The sequence below is a fragment of the Chelonia mydas genome, chromosome 6, assembly GCF_015237465.2.
Source record: "Chelonia mydas isolate rCheMyd1 chromosome 6, rCheMyd1.pri.v2, whole genome shotgun sequence".
NCBI lineage: Eukaryota > Metazoa > Chordata > Testudines > Cheloniidae > Chelonia > Chelonia mydas.
The window spans coordinates 37,720,191-37,740,694 of NC_051246.2; the positions used below are offsets into that span (position 1 = coordinate 37,720,191).

Sequence of the window (20,504 nt, forward strand, 5' to 3'; positions counted from 1 at the left end):
GGTGAGTGCGTGCAGCACTGACGCAAAAAGCCAAATATACATGTGTATGAGCGATATACTAACCGTGGCAGCTTTTATGCCGATGTAACTGGTGTCAGCCAAAGTTTGTAGCATAGACATGGCCTTAACTTATTTCAAACCACTAGTTTCAAATCACTTTCCCCATTCTCTGCTGTCTTCAGTTTGCTTCCTCCATGAACCACATACTGGATCAGCATCTAGTTGCATGCTAAGAGATCCAGGCTGATGACTGCCATTTATTAAACATGGAAGAGATACATGCTAAATCTAAAGGCCAGTCTGAGGGGATGTGTAAGCTGGCCAGCTTCCCCTATGGTTGGATACTGGAGAACACCAAAGGAAAATTTTAAAGATTTATCACAAATTGATTATTATGAGGGGCATCAAATTCTAGCTCATCCAAGAGTTCTGTTTGATCAAAATCCAGCCCTGTTATCCAATATTTAAAAATAAGGCTATTTGCATGATAGTGGTCAAGTCCCGCAAAACAAAAGAACTTCAGGTTCAGAAGGAAAGTAATCAAGAAATCCATGCAAAGTGTAAAGAAGATTAATTTTGTTTTCATGCCCACATAACTTGGCCCACATCATGTAGTAATGAAGTTACAAGTTAATTTCTCAATATAATCATTTCCCTGCCATTACTGGGGCCCAGGCACCGGGCCTCCTCAGTCCATCCTAGTCTGTCCCTGCAAAAGATAATTGTCTAGTCTCCTGTGGGCTGTAATACTTTGGTCTAATTTCAGTTGTTGGGTTTAGCATGAAGGTTCTGGGAGCTGTTGGTGGCCTGCAATATGCAGAACATCAAATTAGATATCTGGTGGTCCCTTCTGGCCTTAAACTCTATGACTCTGCAGGTAGCCAACAAATACTAGGGAAGTTCACAGTTTACTACATAACAGACGGAGTACTTAATTATACTAATTACAGAGTATAGAGTATCTCTAAATTACAGACATAAGTAATGGGTGCCATGAGTACCTACTTTTTATCCATATAATTTTAAAACTCCCATTTTGAGAAAATATATACACATTAGGTGGGTTCAGGCTTGCCTTATATCAATTTTGCTAAGTGCTCCAAATGTACATATATAGATTTGTTACAGTTACTACTAGATACCAAATGCGTTGTAATAATTGGGTCCTAATGGTGAGCTCAACTGTAAAAAGTGGAAGTTCGTAAGATATCACAATAACCTCTAAGAGCAAATGTTGATGGGAAAAGGCTCAAAAAGTGGGACAGAAAGGCTGATTAGTCTAATCAAAAAGGCCTAATGATATAATTCAAGGACTGTGTTAAGATCACTCTTGGTAAACAACAAAAGCATGAAACCAGAATACAAGAAACTAAAATTGGTGTGTTGGAAATCAGGCCTCATTGGTGGACAAAATAATGAGGGGATGGGTTATTCCACCCACCACTCCCTTTTCAGGTCCTTATTTAAAAAAAAAAAAAAAAACTTTGGGGAGGAAATCTGGCTACTGAGCAAACATCACCATCATGGCTGCCATGCCACCCCTCCCCTCAGTCTCCTGGGATCCCAGACCTTCTTCTTCCTAATCCTAAGAGATGTCTTGATCAGACTGGGCCAGAGAGAGGGACCATCACCACCTCTACCAGCTCTGGATGAATCCCAGCCACTACCTGGGATATGACACACACTCACTCACTCACACCCTCTTCTTTGTGTGTTCTTTTCCTTCCCCACCTTATTTCTTCTCTCATATCACACTCTCCTTTTTCTTTCTGTCTAGTAAGAATCTGGCCTAGTCAACTAAGGGTATGTCTAACCTGGCAGAGCTACAGCACCACTCAGAGAGCACTGAAGGGAAACCGTGTTGTGTGTTCACACTGTCAGCTGCCTGCACAATAGCGTGTTCACACTTGCGGCACTTGCAGCGGTATTCGGAGCAGTGCACTCTGGGCAGCTATCCCACAGAGCATCTCTTCCTCTTCTGCCGCTATGAGTTGTGGGAAGGCGGAGGGGGTTGCAGGGCATTCTGGGTCCTGTCCCAAAGCCCAGTGATGCATTGCTTCACATCCCAGCAATCCCTGTGCTTCTGTCCGCATTTGGCGCCATCTTTCAACGGTTTGTGTATTGAGTGCTGTGCCTCTTAGGTCTGCAGGAATGGATCCCACACTGTTGACCAATATGCTGCTTGCTCTCACCAACATGTCACGAGTGGCAGTTATTCCTTAAACTACAAAGGCAAGAGGAGTGCGACGTTGATCTCGCCACGCATAGTAGCTACGACGCAAGATTGCTTGTGGCATTCACGGAGGTGCTGACCACAGTGGAACGCCAATTTCTGGGCTTGGGAAACAAGCACTGAGTGGTGGGATGACATCATCATGCACGTCTGGGATGATGAGCAGTGGCTGCAGAACTTTCGGATGACGAAAGCCACATTCATGGGACTGTGCGATGAGCTCACCCCAGCCCTGCGACACAAAGACACGAGAATGAGAGCTGCCCTGTCATTGGAGAAGCACGTGGCAGTTGCACTGTGGAAGCTGGCTACTCCAGACTGCTCCTGATTAGTCACTAACCAGCTTGGAGTGGGAGTTGACCGTTGGGCTTGTGTTGACGAAAGTGTGCAGGGCCATTAATTGCATCCTGCTCCGAAAGGCTTTAACTCTGAGCAACGTGCATGACATTGTGGATGGCTTTGCACAAAGCTAGGCTTCCCTAACTGCAGAGCGGGGATAGATGGCATGAATATTCCAATTTTGGCACCAGACCACCTAGCCACCAGTACATTCATCGGCAAGGGTATTTCTCAATGATTCTCCAGGCGCTTGTGGATCACCGGGGGCATTTCACAGACATTAACACAGGCTGGTCCGGAAAGGTACATGATGCATACATCTTTTAGAACACTGGCCTGTTCGGGAAGCTGCAAGCAGAGACTTTCTTCCCAGAGCAGAAGATCACTGTAGGGGAAGTGGAGATGCCCACTGTGATCCTGGGTGGCCCCGCCTACCCCTTAATGCTAGGTTTATGAAGTCGTACATGGGGCACCTTGACAGCAGCAAGGAGCAGTTCAACCACAGGCTGAGCAACTGCAGAATGGCTGTTGAGTGTGCTTTTGCCCATTTAAAGGCACATTGGCACTGCCTATATGGAGGCTGGACCTGGCCGATGACAATATTCCTATGCTTATAGTCGCATGCTGTACGCTCCGTAATATTGTGAAGGGACGGGTGAAATCTTCACTCAGGGCTGGACCACTGTGGACCACTGTGGCTCAGTGTCCGGAGGCTTAATTTGAACAGCCAGAGACCAGGGCTATTAGAGGGGCACAGCATGGAGCCATAAGGACCAGGGATGTCTTGAGGCAGCAAGTTGAAGCTGAAAGCCACTAAAGTTTGTTGCTGTGCTCGGGAGTGCAGTGCTTGTAATGCTAGGAGGTGACTGTGATTGGTGCAGATGATGCACCATGAAGGTGTAAGAAAATTGCCTGTTGCTTTGCAGGGCTCTGTTTGCTTTCACTTAATGGAATAAAGATGGCTTTCAAACCAAAACAATTCTTTTATTAAAAAACAACAACTGGAGGAGAGAGACAAACAAACAAAAAAATACATCAGCACTGAGGGGGATGGGAGAAGGGAAAAGATGGGGTCCCGGGACGGTTAAAGATTTGTGTATGTCCAGGTATCATATCCAACCTTCTCCTTTGGAGTACAGTGCAGCGGGTACCCAAGCCTGCTTTCTGCAACCCTCCTGCCCACAACTTGCTTCAGCGATTCCCAAAAATCAAAGCCACTTACCAGGGGCCTCCTCTCCTGTTTGCACTTTGCCAAGATCTGACATCTGTGACTGGCTAGCCTCCTCCAGGGTAGAAAAGAGCTCCGGGCTTCATGTATCTCTGACCTCCGAGTTGTCCTCGGCCTCTGGGTCCCCTCACTCCCCCAAGATTTCCTCCTCCTGGCTCGGTCCACTCTTGACTGGCACGCAAGCCACCAAAGTATCCACAGTGGCTTTCGCAGTGGAGGTGGGGTCATCGCCGAGTATTGCGTCCAGCTCTTTGTAGAGCTGGCACCTCTTTGTAGAGCTGGCAGCTCGTGAGCACAAAAGCGGAGCAGCTGTTTGCCTCCCGCGCTTTTGGTAGGCGTTCCGCAGCTCCTTCACTTTGACCCTGCACTGAAGTGTGTCCCGGTCATGGCCCCTTTTTGTTATGCATCGTGAAATCTGTCCATTGGTATTGTAATTCCTACGGCTGGAGTGCAGCTTGGACTGGACAGCTTCCTTTCCCCAAATGCTGATGAGGGCCAGCAGCTTGGCACTGCTCCAAGCAGGGGATCGCCTGGTATGTGGAGCAGGCATGGTCACCTGGAAAGATGCGATGAGACCACTGCAAGTGTCACCGAGCAAACAGGAAGGGGACTTTCAAAATGTATGAGGTGGGGATGACTGTTGGTCACTTGACATCAGGGCAGTAGAGTTCAAACCGATGAAAAGAGAGGTGAGAACAGGCACTGTGGTACACCTCCTGGAGGCCAATCACAGCACTGTAATTGACCAGGGTGTCTACACTGGCACCAAGGCACTGTACCCATAGCACAGAAAACTCTATGCCTCTCGTTGGGGTGGTTTTTGTTTTTGTTTTTTTAAAACAGTGCTGTAACTGTGCAGTTTCTGCGCACAAAGTGGCTTGGCAGTGTGTACACCTCAGGAGTTACAGCGCAGAAAGCTGCTTTACTGCACAGAAACTTGCCAGTGTAAGCAAAGCCTAAGACTGTATATTTTGCAATACTGCTGTAAGCCTGTGACCAGAGAAGCAGTTAATTGCAATACCCTAACCAGCCTGGCGCTGGTACAAGTTTGCCAGGTCTTGGCATGGCTGATAAGACTGTGTGCTGTGCCTGTGTTTTTCGAGCAGTGGGAGGAATGGACTTTAACAACAACTCCAGCCCATTTGAACTAGCTTCTTTTCTCCCCACAAAAAGGACAATTACCTTCTTTAACATCACCTAAAAGAGTGTGTCAAATAAGGGGGTTTTCCTTCTAAAAACTCTCTCCAGCTAAAGGGATGGGGAGCAAGGGGCGATGCTAAAATGAAATCCTTACTTAATACATTTCAAATGCTTTAACTGTTTTTCCTTCTTTTCTGTATCTTTAATACAAGGTTAAAAGGATTTTTAATGGTGTGTTTGCCATTAAAGTGCTAAGCAAGCTAAGGTCTTCATGGACCAAACACGGAACCTTGTTTAACACTGGACAGTTAAGGTCACGATTCTTTGGACCCATATATTCTATCTAAATAAATACAACAGACCTGTGTTTGCCCATAAGCCAGAGAATACTGTAGCACCTACAAGATCAATTTTATCAGGAGTTCAATCAGTAGATTGAACCTTGAATAGAAGTATTTTTGTTCAGTACTTGGCAACTTTAAGAACTCAGATTGACAACTCTGATGCATTCTTATTACCATATCTCTCAACTGTACTTCATCAAAAGGTACCTTACTCAAATTTATCTTTGTCCTTTAATGTATCTGTGTGCTGCAGACTTTGGACACCACACTTTAGCTAAACAGCACATATTGGGATATAATCTGGTACTCTGGAGTGGTCTTTGAAGAATCATCATTAGTGGTCAAGTAAGAGACACAATGGAGGGTGATGACAGTCACTACACACTTATCCAGTACTTTGCATACTGCTCCCAGATAGATAAAGCTTGTCCTGACTTTCTCTGACTTACTTTCATCTAATATGTTGCTCAATGGAAGAAACAACAGGAGCAAGTCCTACAGAGCTGACAATTCTACACCAAGCATTTCATCACAGTTCCCAGTATAACTCTTAGGATTTGCATGTTTAATTCCTCATGCATCATGAAAATTCCTCCTAATTCTCCCATGAGAAATAGGATTTACTGCCCTTCTCAGAAGCAGCTGGAAGATCAGCCCACCCAAACCCACAGACCTTGAGGCATTCACAACTTTCACCCACTTCCCTCCCTCCCACCTTTTCATAGCATGGTTACAGAGTTTGGGGCAGACAGGGAACCCACACAGGTTACTGTAAAAATGTATGCAATGACTTGCAATATTTTGTTCCATGGGGTAGGGGGAATTGTGGAGAATGGCTGACATCTCCATCCCCTCCCTATCAATACAAATCCCGAAAAAGGGTTTCCATTAAATCAGGAAAGAGGAGAATGCTACATTCCCTTCCATATGTCCTCCCCAGCTAGGGTCTGTGGGTTTAGGCTGCCTTTTGCTTACCAGAGACGAGCATAGGGCACCTGAAACTATATAAGGGAGCTCTGTCCTAATACATTGACTGCCTTCATCTCCTAGGTCCAACAAGTTTCCTGTCCCCGAAAGGACTGGCAATGAGCTGTGTCAATTCTTACATCATTTTGAGAATTTTATTGCCATAGCAACTGTGTGTAGGCATTTAAACATAGCAACAGACTTTTTATAGAACTTTCTTGGTTGTCAAAGTCGCATATTCTTTTATTTTCTTAGCAGATGCTCACAGATAAATATAAAAAGATGATAGCACAGTATCTAACCTACAGGGGAGAAAAAACCTCTTGTAACTGCATGAAATATTTGTGTAACCTTTGAAGCATATAAACTGGCAGTGCACATTGTGAATTTCTGTACATTTTTATGGATCATTGGAGCAGAAGTTAAAAGTCAGGGTAGATGAGTACTGTATCTATAGCTAATAGTTACAGTAACAAGATATGGTTAATAAAAGCAAAAGTTATTAAACTTAAAGGTCCAGCTATAATGAATTTTAGAAAGAGGAAGGAAATTCTATCAATTCTGACATTTAGTTTTGAAACGGTAGGAGTGTCTTCCTCTTTCGTAAGAGAAGGGGTACTACTTTAATATCTTTTGGGGTAGGTGGGTGCGGAAGTGGCTGTACCCTCCCTTCTCAGTGGCAATGAAAATTCATGGGAGCAGACCCTTAGCTGATGTCAATTGGCATAGCTCTACTGATTTCAATGGAGCTACACTGATTTACAAGATTTTCCCTACTGTATCTTAAGGACCAAACTGCATCTCATCATTTACCTTTCTACAATAAAAAAAAGTTAATCATCTTTGGTATGGTATTTTTCTTTCTGGTTCTCAGACACAGTGTCATTTTTGCTACTAGTCAGTGAAAAAAATACTGCAGTTTAATATAATGCAACTTCTGAACCCATTCCAACACAGGGAAATATCATGACGCATAATTACAGATTTCCTGAGAAATCCTGTGGTATTATTCATCTTTCTGTTATGATTTTATGTCAGCCTTGTATAGATTAGGGTCATTGATGTTTGCCATTTTACTGACAAACACCATGCTAGATCCATTAAACAGGAAATGTAAAAGGCTTTTAAAAAAAGTCAAATTCAACAGGAAATGTCAAAAGCATCTTACAAGTGCAAGGTTTTTAATATTTCAGCAAGTCCTTCCCATCAGTGTACAATATTTGAATTTCAGAAAAAAACATTTTAGTGCAATGCTGTATTCAAAAAGTTCCCAACAGTTCACAAAAGTTTAGCACAGAGGTGTGATGTGTACAACTCACATAATACATCCCATTATGTCCACGGTAAGTCTTCCCACCACACAATGATTACTCTTTTGTTGCCATGCTTACTTAGTACTGCTGGAAAGAGGTACAATATCAGTGGTCTGTGACTGAGACAGTACAAGTTCCAAAACTCCCAGCATGCCATGCTGAGAGTACCCTATATCCAAGGATTAGCATTTGACAAATCAAAACATGCAACTATTTCATTTTCCTCATTCTGCTTTATTGACCACTGTTATTTTAAGACTTAAATCTACCTCCATCTAAAACAGCAGGAAAAACAATTATGACAACTATCATTCCAGAGAGCATGATCTGCAGGGAGTTTGTTAAAATGTAATCACCATTCAGAAGTGTCAAGATGATGGGCATTAGTAGAGCTACTATGTGGGGAAGCTTCCTATAAGAACAGTATTTATCCCAGTGCAGAGGATCGGCACAAGAAAGGTCTTATGCCCCAATTAAAACCATAACATGAGGCCTAAACATTGTATAGACCTTGTGCAGGCCTTTTGCAGTAATATAATTTTCACCATCTATACTTCTTGCCACTAGATTTAGCTGCAACCAGCCACATCATGCCATTTTCATGAGTCCTGAAGTTAACTACATTCATTCACCCTTGAAAAAGAAAAATAAGAGCAGTACAGTGGCTAAAATGTCTTCAGCTCTTGTCAAATAAGTCAAGGCCGTGTGTATATTTTTATACTTCATGAAAATATTTCCCTTCCCCCTCCACAAATTCTTCTTTGAGTTACGGTTGAACATTTTATTTTTAATTTCTGTGTACAGCAGTTAGGGCACAGTTCACCATTACTGAACATGCTGCTAAATTTCCCAAACAGGAAATGTTAATAATTTATGTCTCTCATTTTATGCTACCCTGCTGAGTACACTCCACTGTCCCAGTTAGCCTGTATCACAAGTCAAAAGAAACTGCTAGAACACTCAGAAAAGGGAACCAGTTTGCTTTTTCATTGCAGGGTTTGTTTTTTAAGATTTGAAACAGATGCCACTCTACACACCCTGCTATTCATTGGTGCAAGGGTACAAAGCAAGATGGGTGAAAAATCTCTTTGTTCTTGGCCAAATTCATAGATTTCAGACTCTTATTTCCTCTGTACTGTCATAACCTTCCTTTGTGGTATTCACAAAGGGCTTGCTGCTGCTCCATTGAAGACAACAGCAGTTTTGCTGTTGAATTCAGTAGTACAGGATTGGAGACACAGACTCCCATGTATAATGTCAGCATTGCAGAACACTTTGCATCATTACATAAGCCCTAACAACTTTATTTTTATGACAAGCCCCAACCCAAAGCATACACTCTTGTCCTCCTAGACACAGAAGTACAAAACACATATTTCAGTCTGCAAGCTTTGCAACCAATGAAACTAACTACATGAATTCTCCAAGAAAGACAGCCTCTTTATGGCTGGATATGTAACTACTCAAGACTCCTATTAACTGAAGAAGAACAGCAAGGATCTGGCCGAACGGACTCCATTGGATGTTATGACACAAGGATAACAGTCAAAAAACATATTCCCTCTTCACTTGCAGGAGGAGTATTTCGTATGCATGTAATTTGGATGAATATGTCATGTAATGTGGTTCTACCATGTAACTTTCTGCACTGACAAGCCACAACAGGACATGCATTTGTATGTTACTGGTGAACTGAGAGGTATAAAATCTTTGGACCTTGTGCCTACAGCCCCCCCAAGAAATGCACAAATAGCCCACTAACACATATACTGGCATGCTTTATTCATCTTATTACATTTCAATTTTTATTTCTTTAAATAAAATGTCAATCTTTTGGGGGGGGTCGGGAGATATAAAATATATCACTCTACAATGGACAGACTTCACAGGAGAAGGGTAAGATAAATAAGTAGAGAAAGAACCCTGGCTGCCTCACTCTACTGCAGGAAGAGATTTTATCTATTTGTGGGCCTGGATTAACCAAAACCAAATCCTGTCAGACCTCTGCCCCCCCAGTTATATCCTTTCCCTGACAGACACTTATTCCCACCTGAACTGGATTGTCCTCTTCTCTTCACATCTCAAGATCCTCCTCCCTTCTGCCACAGAAATGAACCCTGCTCCTCAGGAGCAGGCTGTCGAATGGAAGCAACTCAGGCAATATTTCAAAGCTTTGCATTCATCATTATAGTTCCCCTTAATTTATCAAATGCATATGTGCATAATTAATATAATTAACAGACACTATCACTGGTTCCTGGACCTCTCTCCACTCATAAACCCCCATCACTGATACCTAGCTTCCAAACAGTCTCTCTCAGACCCACTTCCACAAGGCAGCAGGTGTGAAGGCACCAGCAGGAGATCCTTATTCCCAATCCCCATAGAGGGCCTGAAGGTCAGGACAGGGGAAGCAAGCTGCGAGATTCCTCTTTCTTTCTGTCCCACAAATCTAAGGAAGAGGCAGCCAGCCCACCAGGTGGCTAGTCTCTCTCTCTCCCCCTCAAAAAGGCTATGGATGTACTTTCCTTTGCCTGGAACTGCAGCAGGTTCTCTTTCTTACTCGCATGCCTGAAACCAGGAGTGGGCAGAGAGCAGTGATGAAAAGTGGTTGCAGCCCTTGACTATTTGAACCAACTGATCAGGGCCCAACTTGCTCTGCTTTTCTAAGCACTCTGATACTATAGTGGTGGGCAGCATATAAGTTCCTAAACAGATGTACAAGACAGATAGATGGAATGAAGTTTTAGTGGACAGGCAGAGTAAGATATAGTCTTATACTGTATTTTCTCACTCAGCCCCTGCTCTCTGTCAGCAGCTGCTGCGCTAGCAGAGACACCGTCTCTGGGAATCTGGGGCTAAAGGGGTACCACACAACCTTCATATGTAAAGGACATGACCCTAGAAAGTACATGCTACCAGCTCTTTGGACCAATTTTCTCCACCAGCTCCCTAATTCCCATTTCCACTAGCTGCCAGCTGGTTCAGGTGTTCTGCAGTATTAGCTGAAAAGTGACTAATATTAGCAGGTTGGCAAGAGGCAGAGAGTCCAGTAGCCCCAACCCTTGGCACCAGTTGCCTCCTGCAGTGACAGCACACTGGATCACTTTCTCTCCCCAATCCCCTCAAATCCGTTGGATCAATGGATCCAGCCACTGAGTAGCCATTGGTCCCCACTCTGCTTGGTGCCTGGATCCATGGACTGTGACTTAGGCTATCACTGACCCCTCCTAAAAAAATAAATACATTTTTAAAATGGACAAAATGAAAGGTAATGAGAGATAAAGATGCATGCAGACACCACAGAGTTCTAGGAAGTTTCCTAGAAGGGATATTATCAGCGCCTATAAGTTAGCGTTAAAAGCGATTAAATAAAGTGGTAAGTTTAGCTACTATATCACAGTCCCCAATTAAAAACAATTATTGTGAATACAGATCCATAGCCTTATGTAACAGTGCATGAGTGCTACCTGTATTTTTTATACTAAGTATGATTGTTTTTAATTATAGAGTTATAACAACTACAACTCTGGGCATTACATTATATATTCTTTCTTTCTTGATTTACAGTGTATCTAATAACACAACAATTGACAAGTTGCTATGAAATGCGATATTAACAAAAGATACCTCTGCCCTAGGGGCAAGCATGAGAAGATGTTTAAACTGAAAGGTGGAAGTTAGTCCAGTCTACATATGAAGTTATAAATAAAATATGCAATGATCCAAATTTCTTCTATGTATGATCAACAACTGTGAATCATCATGCACATTGAAAGGACATAGATAATGCTACAAGTGAAGATACATGCAAGTCCAATAGATCAGAATAAGGCCCTTCGATACTGGAATATTTTGAAAATTGGAGTTCCCTAAAGTACGTCATTTACTTTTTCTAATGTATTGGATTGTTTCTTACTTTGTGTCACTCACAATATTCAGCTGCATTTTGCAGGCTGTATTTTGTCATTTCCATTCATCTAGGTGGCCTAATTATAAAACCTAATAAATGTATTAATTTACATTTCCAGGAGATTTATTATTAGGGTACTAATAGATACAAGGTCAACATTATCAATGATTTAAAAAATAGCCACTAATGAAAGACTCAAATTTCAGAGAAAAATAGAAGTGAAGTAAATCATAATGTTTGTAACTGGATCTGAATGTTAAAGCAATTAAGAAATGTTTGCCAGATTCTCTTGAAACTAGATGTAGTGAGCTTTCACTTACAGTATACACAACACCTACCAATGTCAAACATAAATGAGGTAACTATTTGCAGGAACTCTGTCTTTATCCAAAACAAAAATGCTTCTTCTAAACAGCATGAAGCATAAACTAATGTAGGTGTCTATTCTCTCCATGTGTACTCAGTTGCACAGGAATTTTTCACCAGTGGTAACCAGGCAATTTTTTAAAAGCTTGAAATCTAACTCACTAATGAACATTATTAACATGATTGCTGGCCTCAACTTTCATGACCTTGATCTGAATTCTCATTTACATATTATTCCAACATATTACGTTTACATATTTCTATCTGAAAAAATGCTGAAAACATGCATTTTTTAAATCACAACAACAAAAAGTATTTTTAAAATTTTAATTTACCAAGGAAATGTAACTATCAATAGCTTCAGCACAAACTAAAATTTGAAATATTAGAAACCTCAAATATTGTTTTTTTAAAAATATTTACTTAGAATTTTAATATACTTTAATTTGCTGAATGGGGGAGGCTATTTTTAATAGATATTGAAGAATTACAACAGCTAAGTTAGTTGTAACTTATCAGCATTCATTTACCCTTACTGGCATTAAAAGCAAACATGTACTAAGTAAAGAAATGGTTCCAGAAAAGTCTTGTAAAAGACAGGTTCCAGAGACAAGTAGGTAATCCATCAAAATGAGCAACTCTGGTGCATACACTGTTAAAAGAGTGCATGCAAGGAAGAAGACCATACAACTGTGTGCTAAATACAATGAGCTCATTTTAAACATATTTGTCTATAAACATTTCAGGGTACTAACTAATTATCTCAGACAGCACAATACAGTTACCGACGATTCTGAATCAGGGTTGCATTTTATTACTGATTACCTACCTTTCTTTAGCAAACTTCTATCTAACCAGCAAAGACTTTTCTTTACCAAAAGACTTTTCTGTTCCCAAAACAGTATGCAAGAAGAACGGGTCTTGCTACACCCATTTTTTTTTTTTAAGACAGTCAATTTAATGGGAAAAAAAAATCTATCCAAGTAACTTAAGTATCACAACAATGAGGTACTGTACCTTTAAGGAGGAAAAATGGTTCCGTTCTGGTTCACAGATGAAGGAGACAGCTTATTCTTGGTTACATAGATTACTTACCTAAAACTGAGTTATTCCTCTTTTTCCCCTCAGGCGAGCCTCTCTCTCACTCTTGGGAGCTTTTACCATTTAAGGTCAATGTTACATCTGGCTCTATTAACTAAGCTGAAGCAGTTTCTAACTCAGAGACCCAAGACAGTCAGCAGACTAACATTAGAAGAGAGTTTCAATTTAAAGTAACTCTTCAGAAAGCTCCTTTCTTCTGACTCCGAGAGAGTGGTAGAATAAAAGGCTTTCCCGATTCTGGCTTAAGCCTCTGAGAGCAAAAAGACGCAGATACCCCATTAGCATTCTCTGAGTTCGCTGCATGTGAGGATCTACTTACTCATTTCTGAATAACTGATTAAAATGGGCAAGTGGGAAGAACAGAAGAAATACGATTTTCATCGTAATGTGTTAACCCTTACTATGAAATTGTACAGAAATAAACGTAATTATTTGGAAAAGTTTTTCCTTTGGTTGATCAGAGGCAGCCTAAATTAAATGACCCCTCAAAAGGCATGTGAACTTGTAAAGAACATTGGCCTCTTTCCAATATTGGGCCCTATTCTCCTCTCACAGAGTATGAGTAACTCCCATTAAAGTCAAGGGGGATTGCTCACATCCTGCAGGGGGAGATTTCTGCCATTACAAGATAATAAATGGTTTCTTCTCATATATAATATATAAACATTGAAAAGAATTAAGATTTAAAAATCCTAACTCTGTGATCGCCCACAGCTTTTCCTCCAACTGTTGAGTTCCTAATTTTTATTTTTATTTTATTTTTATTACAGTAGCACCCAGATCTGGACCCCATTATACGAGGTGCTATACAAAAATAAAATGGGGGCAAGATGCAAAGAACACAACAGAGGAGCAGGTGGTGAGTGGGGAGATAAGTGTGACAGAAATAACAGCACAAGATTGTACATACTAGCTTGATGTAAAATTTGAAAACTGTATAATTGGAGTTGGTTTAAGTGAACAAGATATAATAATGAATCACTATTAGGCCACCTTCCTAGCCATTATCATGCAGCAGATGACCATGAGCATCATGGGAGAAGTGGGTCATAAAGAAGGGATTTGAAGGAAGACAAGGGCCTTGGTGAATTTTCCCCATGCTGTCTTCTGGCTTTTCTGACCCTGTCCATATCCAAAGCCCCTATAAACATCTCATTACAAATCCACTAGGTCATCCAATACATCCCTTGCTAGTGTATGTGTCTTATGGTACAGTGGTTTTCAACCTTTTCCATACTGGGACTTCCTGTCCACACAGGACCTTCGTCCCATTTAGCAATATGAGAAGGGGAGTGTGGTTGTGAGCCCCTGACATTTGTTGGGCAATGACCCCCAGGATGAGAACATATGCTATAGTACATTCTACAACGCTTGTAAGTTTAGTTCTAAATTAGTCAAGTGATGAGCCTTCCCACCAGGGGCGTTGAAACAGTTTTTATAGTGGGGGTGCTGTAAGCTATTGAACAAAACTGCAAACCCTGTATATGATGGAAACCACTTCAAGCCGGGGGGTGCTGCTGCACCCCCAGCAGCGCTAGTTCCAGCACCCCTGCTTCCTGAGACTATTCCCTAATATTTAGCCTAAACTTATATTTGCTTAATTTCATACCACTCCATTGCCATCCTCAGAATAAAGTCACTCTATAAGTACAAAATACTGTTATTACTCCTAATTATATCCCGTCAACCATATCAAATTATTTCTCTCCCTCCTTACTGTTCACATCCTTTAGTTACTTAATTTTTTAAACATTCAAAAACATTTTCCTTGGAATAAAAAAAAATATCCAGGCCTAGTTTGTGCTATGGCAGACCTGGACTTTTCAGTGGACATTCTGTTAGTCTGTATCTCAGAGACATTTTCTGGTTAATACTATGTTGATTTAGGGCAAAATTTCTACACCTGCTCAATAGTGCTCTGAAAGACATAAAACATATCGGGCCAGCCACTGTATCACTGTTCTAGCTCTGGTCTTTGAGCCTGACCCAAAGTTCATTGAAGTTAATGGGAGTTTTTCCATTGACTTCAACAGGCTTTGGATTAGGCCCTAAATCCTTTGGGCTCCTGGATGGCTCTCAGCCAATCTTTTCTTGCTCTCCCTTGGATAACTATTTTGTTACCCAAAAATGCAAGTGAGGCATGATGTTGTGTTCTCCAGAAACATAATTTTACATACAGGTTTTCTTCAAGGAACAGTGGTACTGTCCACTTTTGGAATATTTGAGGGGAGATTCTGATCACACCCAGCAACCTGGTGAACCTGTTATGTCTTATCTCTCTGGATTACTCTACTCAGAATGTTCTCATAGTAGCCTTCTCAGCAGCAATAATGTCATTAACACTAATGTATTCTCCATTAATATCACCAAATGCTTCATTATTCTTATTCTGAAATATTTCATTGGCTTGTTCAGTGCTTCTTCACGTGTGGGGCCTGACGTGCAAGTGGGTCATTATGTGCTCATTCCAATTGGTGCCCTGGAAGGTAAGGATTCAGTGTCCCATGACTCTGCCATTATGCACATTTACAGTGTGACCAAGTGCAGCAGGTTTAAACAAAACAAAAAGCTAAAAAACAGGTACTTTTTTATAAAGTCCATGGTCCTTAATTCAAGATCTGTGTGCCTTATGAGGAGATGGAGCATGAACACTGATAGCTCACATTTCATCCCAATGTAAGGTGCCTATAGAGAGGAAAAGCTTAGAGGCAACTGTCTGAATTAAAAACAAGGGTGAAATCCTGGCTCTAGAGTATGTCAATGTGAGTTGCTCCACAGACCTCAGTAGAGCCAGGATTTCACCCAAGGTCTTTACTTCTTGGAAGCAACTCTAGGCACAAAATTATTTTCTGACCAACAATGACTTTCTAATCTGGCATAATTTACTGATACATTTGAGTCTTAAATTTATCACTACAGTGATCTGCTATTTGAAAAAAACTAAACTTACTGGGACATGAGAAGAGGTAACAGTAGAAAGCAATTATATAAATTCATCTGAACATTTGATTTACTTGTGCAGAGATTGAAATTCCTCAGTAAAGTTTGAAAGAAACAGTTCTTAGGAAAAGTTACAAATAAATTATTGTACTATTTTCAAGAGTCTAAGATTGGGATTGTATGAAGTATTAAATATGCTACTTATTACCTTTTGGCTCAACCTATCTTTCTGAATCCTTTCTGTGTAATGCCTAGGGTAAAAAAAAAAAAGACAAAAACTGTTTACATCTTGAGAAAGACTTGATCATATGTTTTGCAAGCACAGAACCAAGAATAGAGAAATCTTTCTACTGCAAACAAGCTCAAGTATTGCAGTAGTGTAAAATTCTGACATTAAACTGGGATTCTATTAAATGAATTTTAGAATTTGATTTTAGCAATATCTGTTCCCCAGGGACCACTTATAAAGTTCTAGGACCTTTGCCTTACCATGGCTACTTGCATGTCCTTGGACATCAAAAATGTACACAACAGGTCTATTCCTGTAGCTTTAGAACCTCTGGTCCCATTTTTTTACATTCTCAATGAGACTGCCAATCACCATTAATACTTTGGTTATTGGAACTTCTCCAGAAATTGTCCTAGTCTTGTTTTTTCTAAGTTCTTCTTTCTTATTAGGAGAGTTCACTTTCTTTCAAACACCATACTGTGCTTTACTTGGGTGTAACAAAGATCAGGGCTAGGGCTAAGGGCTAGGGCTAAGGGCTAGTCGCTCCAAACAATACAAATGACATAGCAGTAAAAAAACCTAACTGGAACTTTACTGAGATGCACATTGGAGCCCATAACTAAAAAACTATATAGAAGAGCCACAGGAATTGTGTGTATCTGGAAGACATACAGAGGTCCTTCAGGAGTCAGAGATAATATTGCTCACTTCTTAATAATTCTAGTACATCCAAGTATATAAAACAGGGGGAGAGAGAGACTGTAAAAAGGCCAGTGTAAAACAATACAGTGTCAGAAAACAGTTGGGAAAGCCATGAGCAGCATAAAGAAGGGCCAGGGACAGTCAAATATCCACTAACAGTATAGAGGAAAGCAAGGGATAATCAGACACAGAAAGTACAAAAAGAGCAGAGATAGTCCAAAGGGCGTAAGCAGTATAAAGGAGAATGGAAGAACGTTTTATGGGTTCAGAAATCAAGGACAGTAATTCAGGAAGAGTACAAAAAGTTAGAACATCATGGAGGAAGGCCAGGGACAGCCAATGACCCAGACTGTTTAAGAGAGTGTCAGCTTCAGCCCACAAAAAGACACAAACAATAGGAAGATGAGCCAAACACAGTATGAAAGAGTCATGAAGTCATTCAAAAGAACAGACAGATATAGCCAGAAAGAACATCAGTCAGTTCAAAGACTCCATATGCTCTCTCCAAAAAGTCCTGCCCCCAAACAAAAAACCCAAACCCTGTCCCTCAATCTGAATGCTGCATTAAATAAACAAACAGAGAGATTCATATATTCCTTCATATATGCGTCCCTGACTTTTAAACTTTGAAAAACCAAGAGCAATCAATGTTATATTTAATCAGTCCCTTGTGCTACAGAAGGTTTCATCTCTGGGTTGTTTTATTTTTAAGTTTCCTACAGTACAAAAGTCTTCATTCTAAACAGATCGTCATTTACTTCAACCATAAGCAATCATTTCCATTAAACATAAAAGCTATGGAAACTTATAAATAAATTCTGTTCAGTAACAATGTGACTGTCAGCCTCATTTTGGCAGTCAGTAGTGTGAGTAGTTTTGATCAGAAAACATTTCACACATACCAAGTTTTTTTTTAAAGTGTTCATCTATAAAAGAGTTATAACTAGAAAATTAGTCATGATGGTTAAGTAACTCTCAGTGCAGTTCTACTCAGAAAAATGACTTCAAAACTGGCATAACTGAGTTCCACGTTTCTGTCTCCCCCTGAACAAATTTACTCAGTGATAAGAAAAAAATATTTTTTGTTTTAAAGTAACTGCCAGATTTACATCAGCTTAGGATTTGTATGTCTTTTTGTTTCTGGTTTGGATATCATCATTACTATGGCCTCACTACAGTGTGGATCTGACCATATCTCATTTTTCCATGCAGCTCTTAAACACTAAGGGGCCAAATACTCTGGTCTGCCCAGTTCAGGCAGAACTCAGGCATGGTACAGAATCAAGCCCTATGGTATTTGAAGCTATAAAAAAACCCCACAAGGATAGCTAGATAATAAAGCTTCCCCATTTGAAACTTAGTTAACAAGTCTGTTGCTGATGTGTAATTCAGCTCACTCACCAATAGGTGTTTTGGCTCTACAAGCATAAGACACATAGACAAAATTTAAGTCAGCTAGGCAGATGTGTGGAATAAAGGTGTTATTTAACCCACTTAATTTTCTGTCCTTAGCCACCTTTTAGATAGTCAAGTTAAAAGGAAAAAAAAAAGACAATTAAGATTAATTACACCACTACCTAATGGTCCATATACCCAGCCATGGGAACTATAATTGTGAGGAAGAATGAGAGAACCCCAGTTGTGTCTTATTTACTTTAACCAAGTACATTTGATCATGTTAACATGGCTGTTTTTCGAGCTATATCTTTTATATGATTTAATCATTTCTTCCAACTTGGCTTTTCTGGTGCATATGAATTTTATTTATTTGTTTGTTTAGAAAGGTGGAAAGAATAAATCTATTGTCACATTACTAGCAAACAAAAATGAAGGGAATTTTTTTTTTTTTATTAAAAGTCCACCACCAGTTAGAGCCCATTGAGTTAAAAGAATGCAAAGTAATTGTCATGACCCCATAGGTCTTAATTCTCTGTCTGCAGGGTGCCCAGTTGACTGTTACCTCCATGCTCCCGGCTCAATACTAACCAACCCAGGAGGAGAGACAATGAAAAAAATGGTTACTTACCTTCTCATAACTGCCAGCGCCAGTACAGCAGCCTTTCCACTCTTATTGGTGCTCAGGGCCTTGGAAGGCGCTGGCCTCCTATGCGGGGAACGTCCGCGCCTTCCTTTTGGCTGTGTCATGGGCCGCACCAGGGAGGACGAGCGGTGCCGGGGCCTAGTCAGGCGCTGTGGGGCTGACAGCTTTCGGTGTTTAGCTGGTGCTGGGTCTCCTGACGGCTCCGGGGCACTACACGCCGAGGAAGCTGGAGCCAGCATCGGGCGCTCCGGGCCCAGTGGCTGTAATGCGGCTTCCACCAACAACTGCTTTAAACTAAAGTTTCTTTCTTTGTTCTTGGCTTGAACGCCTTGCAAATCTTACACCGCTCAGTTTGATGTTCTTCCCCCAGGCAACGTAGACACGAGCCGTGGGGGTCACTAACTGGCATAGTCTTACGGCACGTGGCACAAGCCTTAAACCCGTGGGCCCGGGGCGGGTGCTGGAAGCCTCCAAGCACCTAATCTCTTAAGTGTCCACAACAAAGTGTATGCTAACTAACTGATAATAGCTATCTATAAGAGAAAGGCTAAGGGACTGCTCTCATACAAGAGAGAGAAGGAACTGGAGGGGGTCAGGCATCAGGGGTATATATGCACGGCGCAGTGGCACCAGTCGGGGGGCCCCGCTGGCCCAACACGAGCCGCTAAAGGAAAAAGTTTCTGATGCTCGTGCACGCAGTGCGCGCACACCTAATGGACGTGAACAACACATCTTGAAGAAGAACCTGAAGTTACACAAGGGAGGGCTTCCCTGGGCCCAACTGGAGGAAGATAGGGAACTCTGATCAGTCAGGACTTTCTATTTAAACTCAAAGAGAGGCACAAGAAGTTATCTGCACAACTGCACTCAACCTGGCTGCTACATTGGATCCTGCCTTCTTGCCTGACTCTTAACTCTGCTTCCCGCCTTGCTGAGATGTTCCTGGTTCCTGCCTTGTTCCTGATCCTGGCCTCCAACTCCAGCTCTGACCCTTGGCTCAATCTAGGATTACAGCTCGAACCCTTCACTTAACTCCCAACTCTGACTCCTGCTCCAACTGCAAGACCAACTGCCTATGTCCCAGCCCTAACAGTAACAAAATTTGATGTTGGGTTTGATTAGTTGATTCTGTAAGATGCTCCATGCTGTATGAACAGACATTTATGCAAGATTGAGGCCTAAATGTTCTAGTTTTGGACAGAACATTTTTGAATTTAAAAAATTACTTTAATGGGAATATTTGGGTACATAAAATTAAGGAAGTGCTTAAACATTCACAAGATTGGGGCCTTATAACTTCAGTTTTGTATGAAACATGAGAATGAGTAGCTCTTACCAAACACGAACACAAAACAAAAAACCAGCAAAAAAAATAAGGTTCCAGTGCTTTCCAATATTATATTCCAGTTTGGTCCAGATAGTATTTCAAAGTAGTGATCCCATTGTAAAAGTGGATTTAAGTAATTGCTATGATGCTCAAAAACAAAAAAAGTCAATTGATAGGATGTAATGGATTGTCTACTTGGGAAATGTAACAATATATTTAGTAGAATCCACGAGCAGATGACATTGATAATAAACTGATTTAAAATGGTAAACACAACTGGCTAAGACGCTATTCTGGACAAGTTGCAATATCTTTCTGTAAT

The 20,504-nt window shown here is 41.1% G+C and overlaps 1 protein-coding gene across 9 annotated transcripts in view; it reads right to left on the reverse strand.

Annotated features, from left to right (window-relative positions):
• Positions 1-20,504, reverse strand: part of IRAG1 (inositol 1,4,5-triphosphate receptor associated 1) — a 161,096-nt gene that overhangs the window by 122,016 nt on the left and 18,576 nt on the right. For 2 of the 9 annotated variants that reach the window (XM_043550137.1, XM_043550136.1), the window contains exon 1: positions 12,938-13,320. The exons of 1 other annotated variant lie outside the window; for it this stretch is intronic. The gene's annotated coding sequence lies outside the window, so the exon portion shown is untranslated. Of the gene's footprint in view, positions 1-12,671; positions 12,782-12,859; positions 13,419-20,504 lie in introns of those variants that run through there. 6 more of the 9 variants (XM_027819501.3, XM_037899811.2, XM_037899810.2 and 3 more) reach the window with 6 other exon arrangements.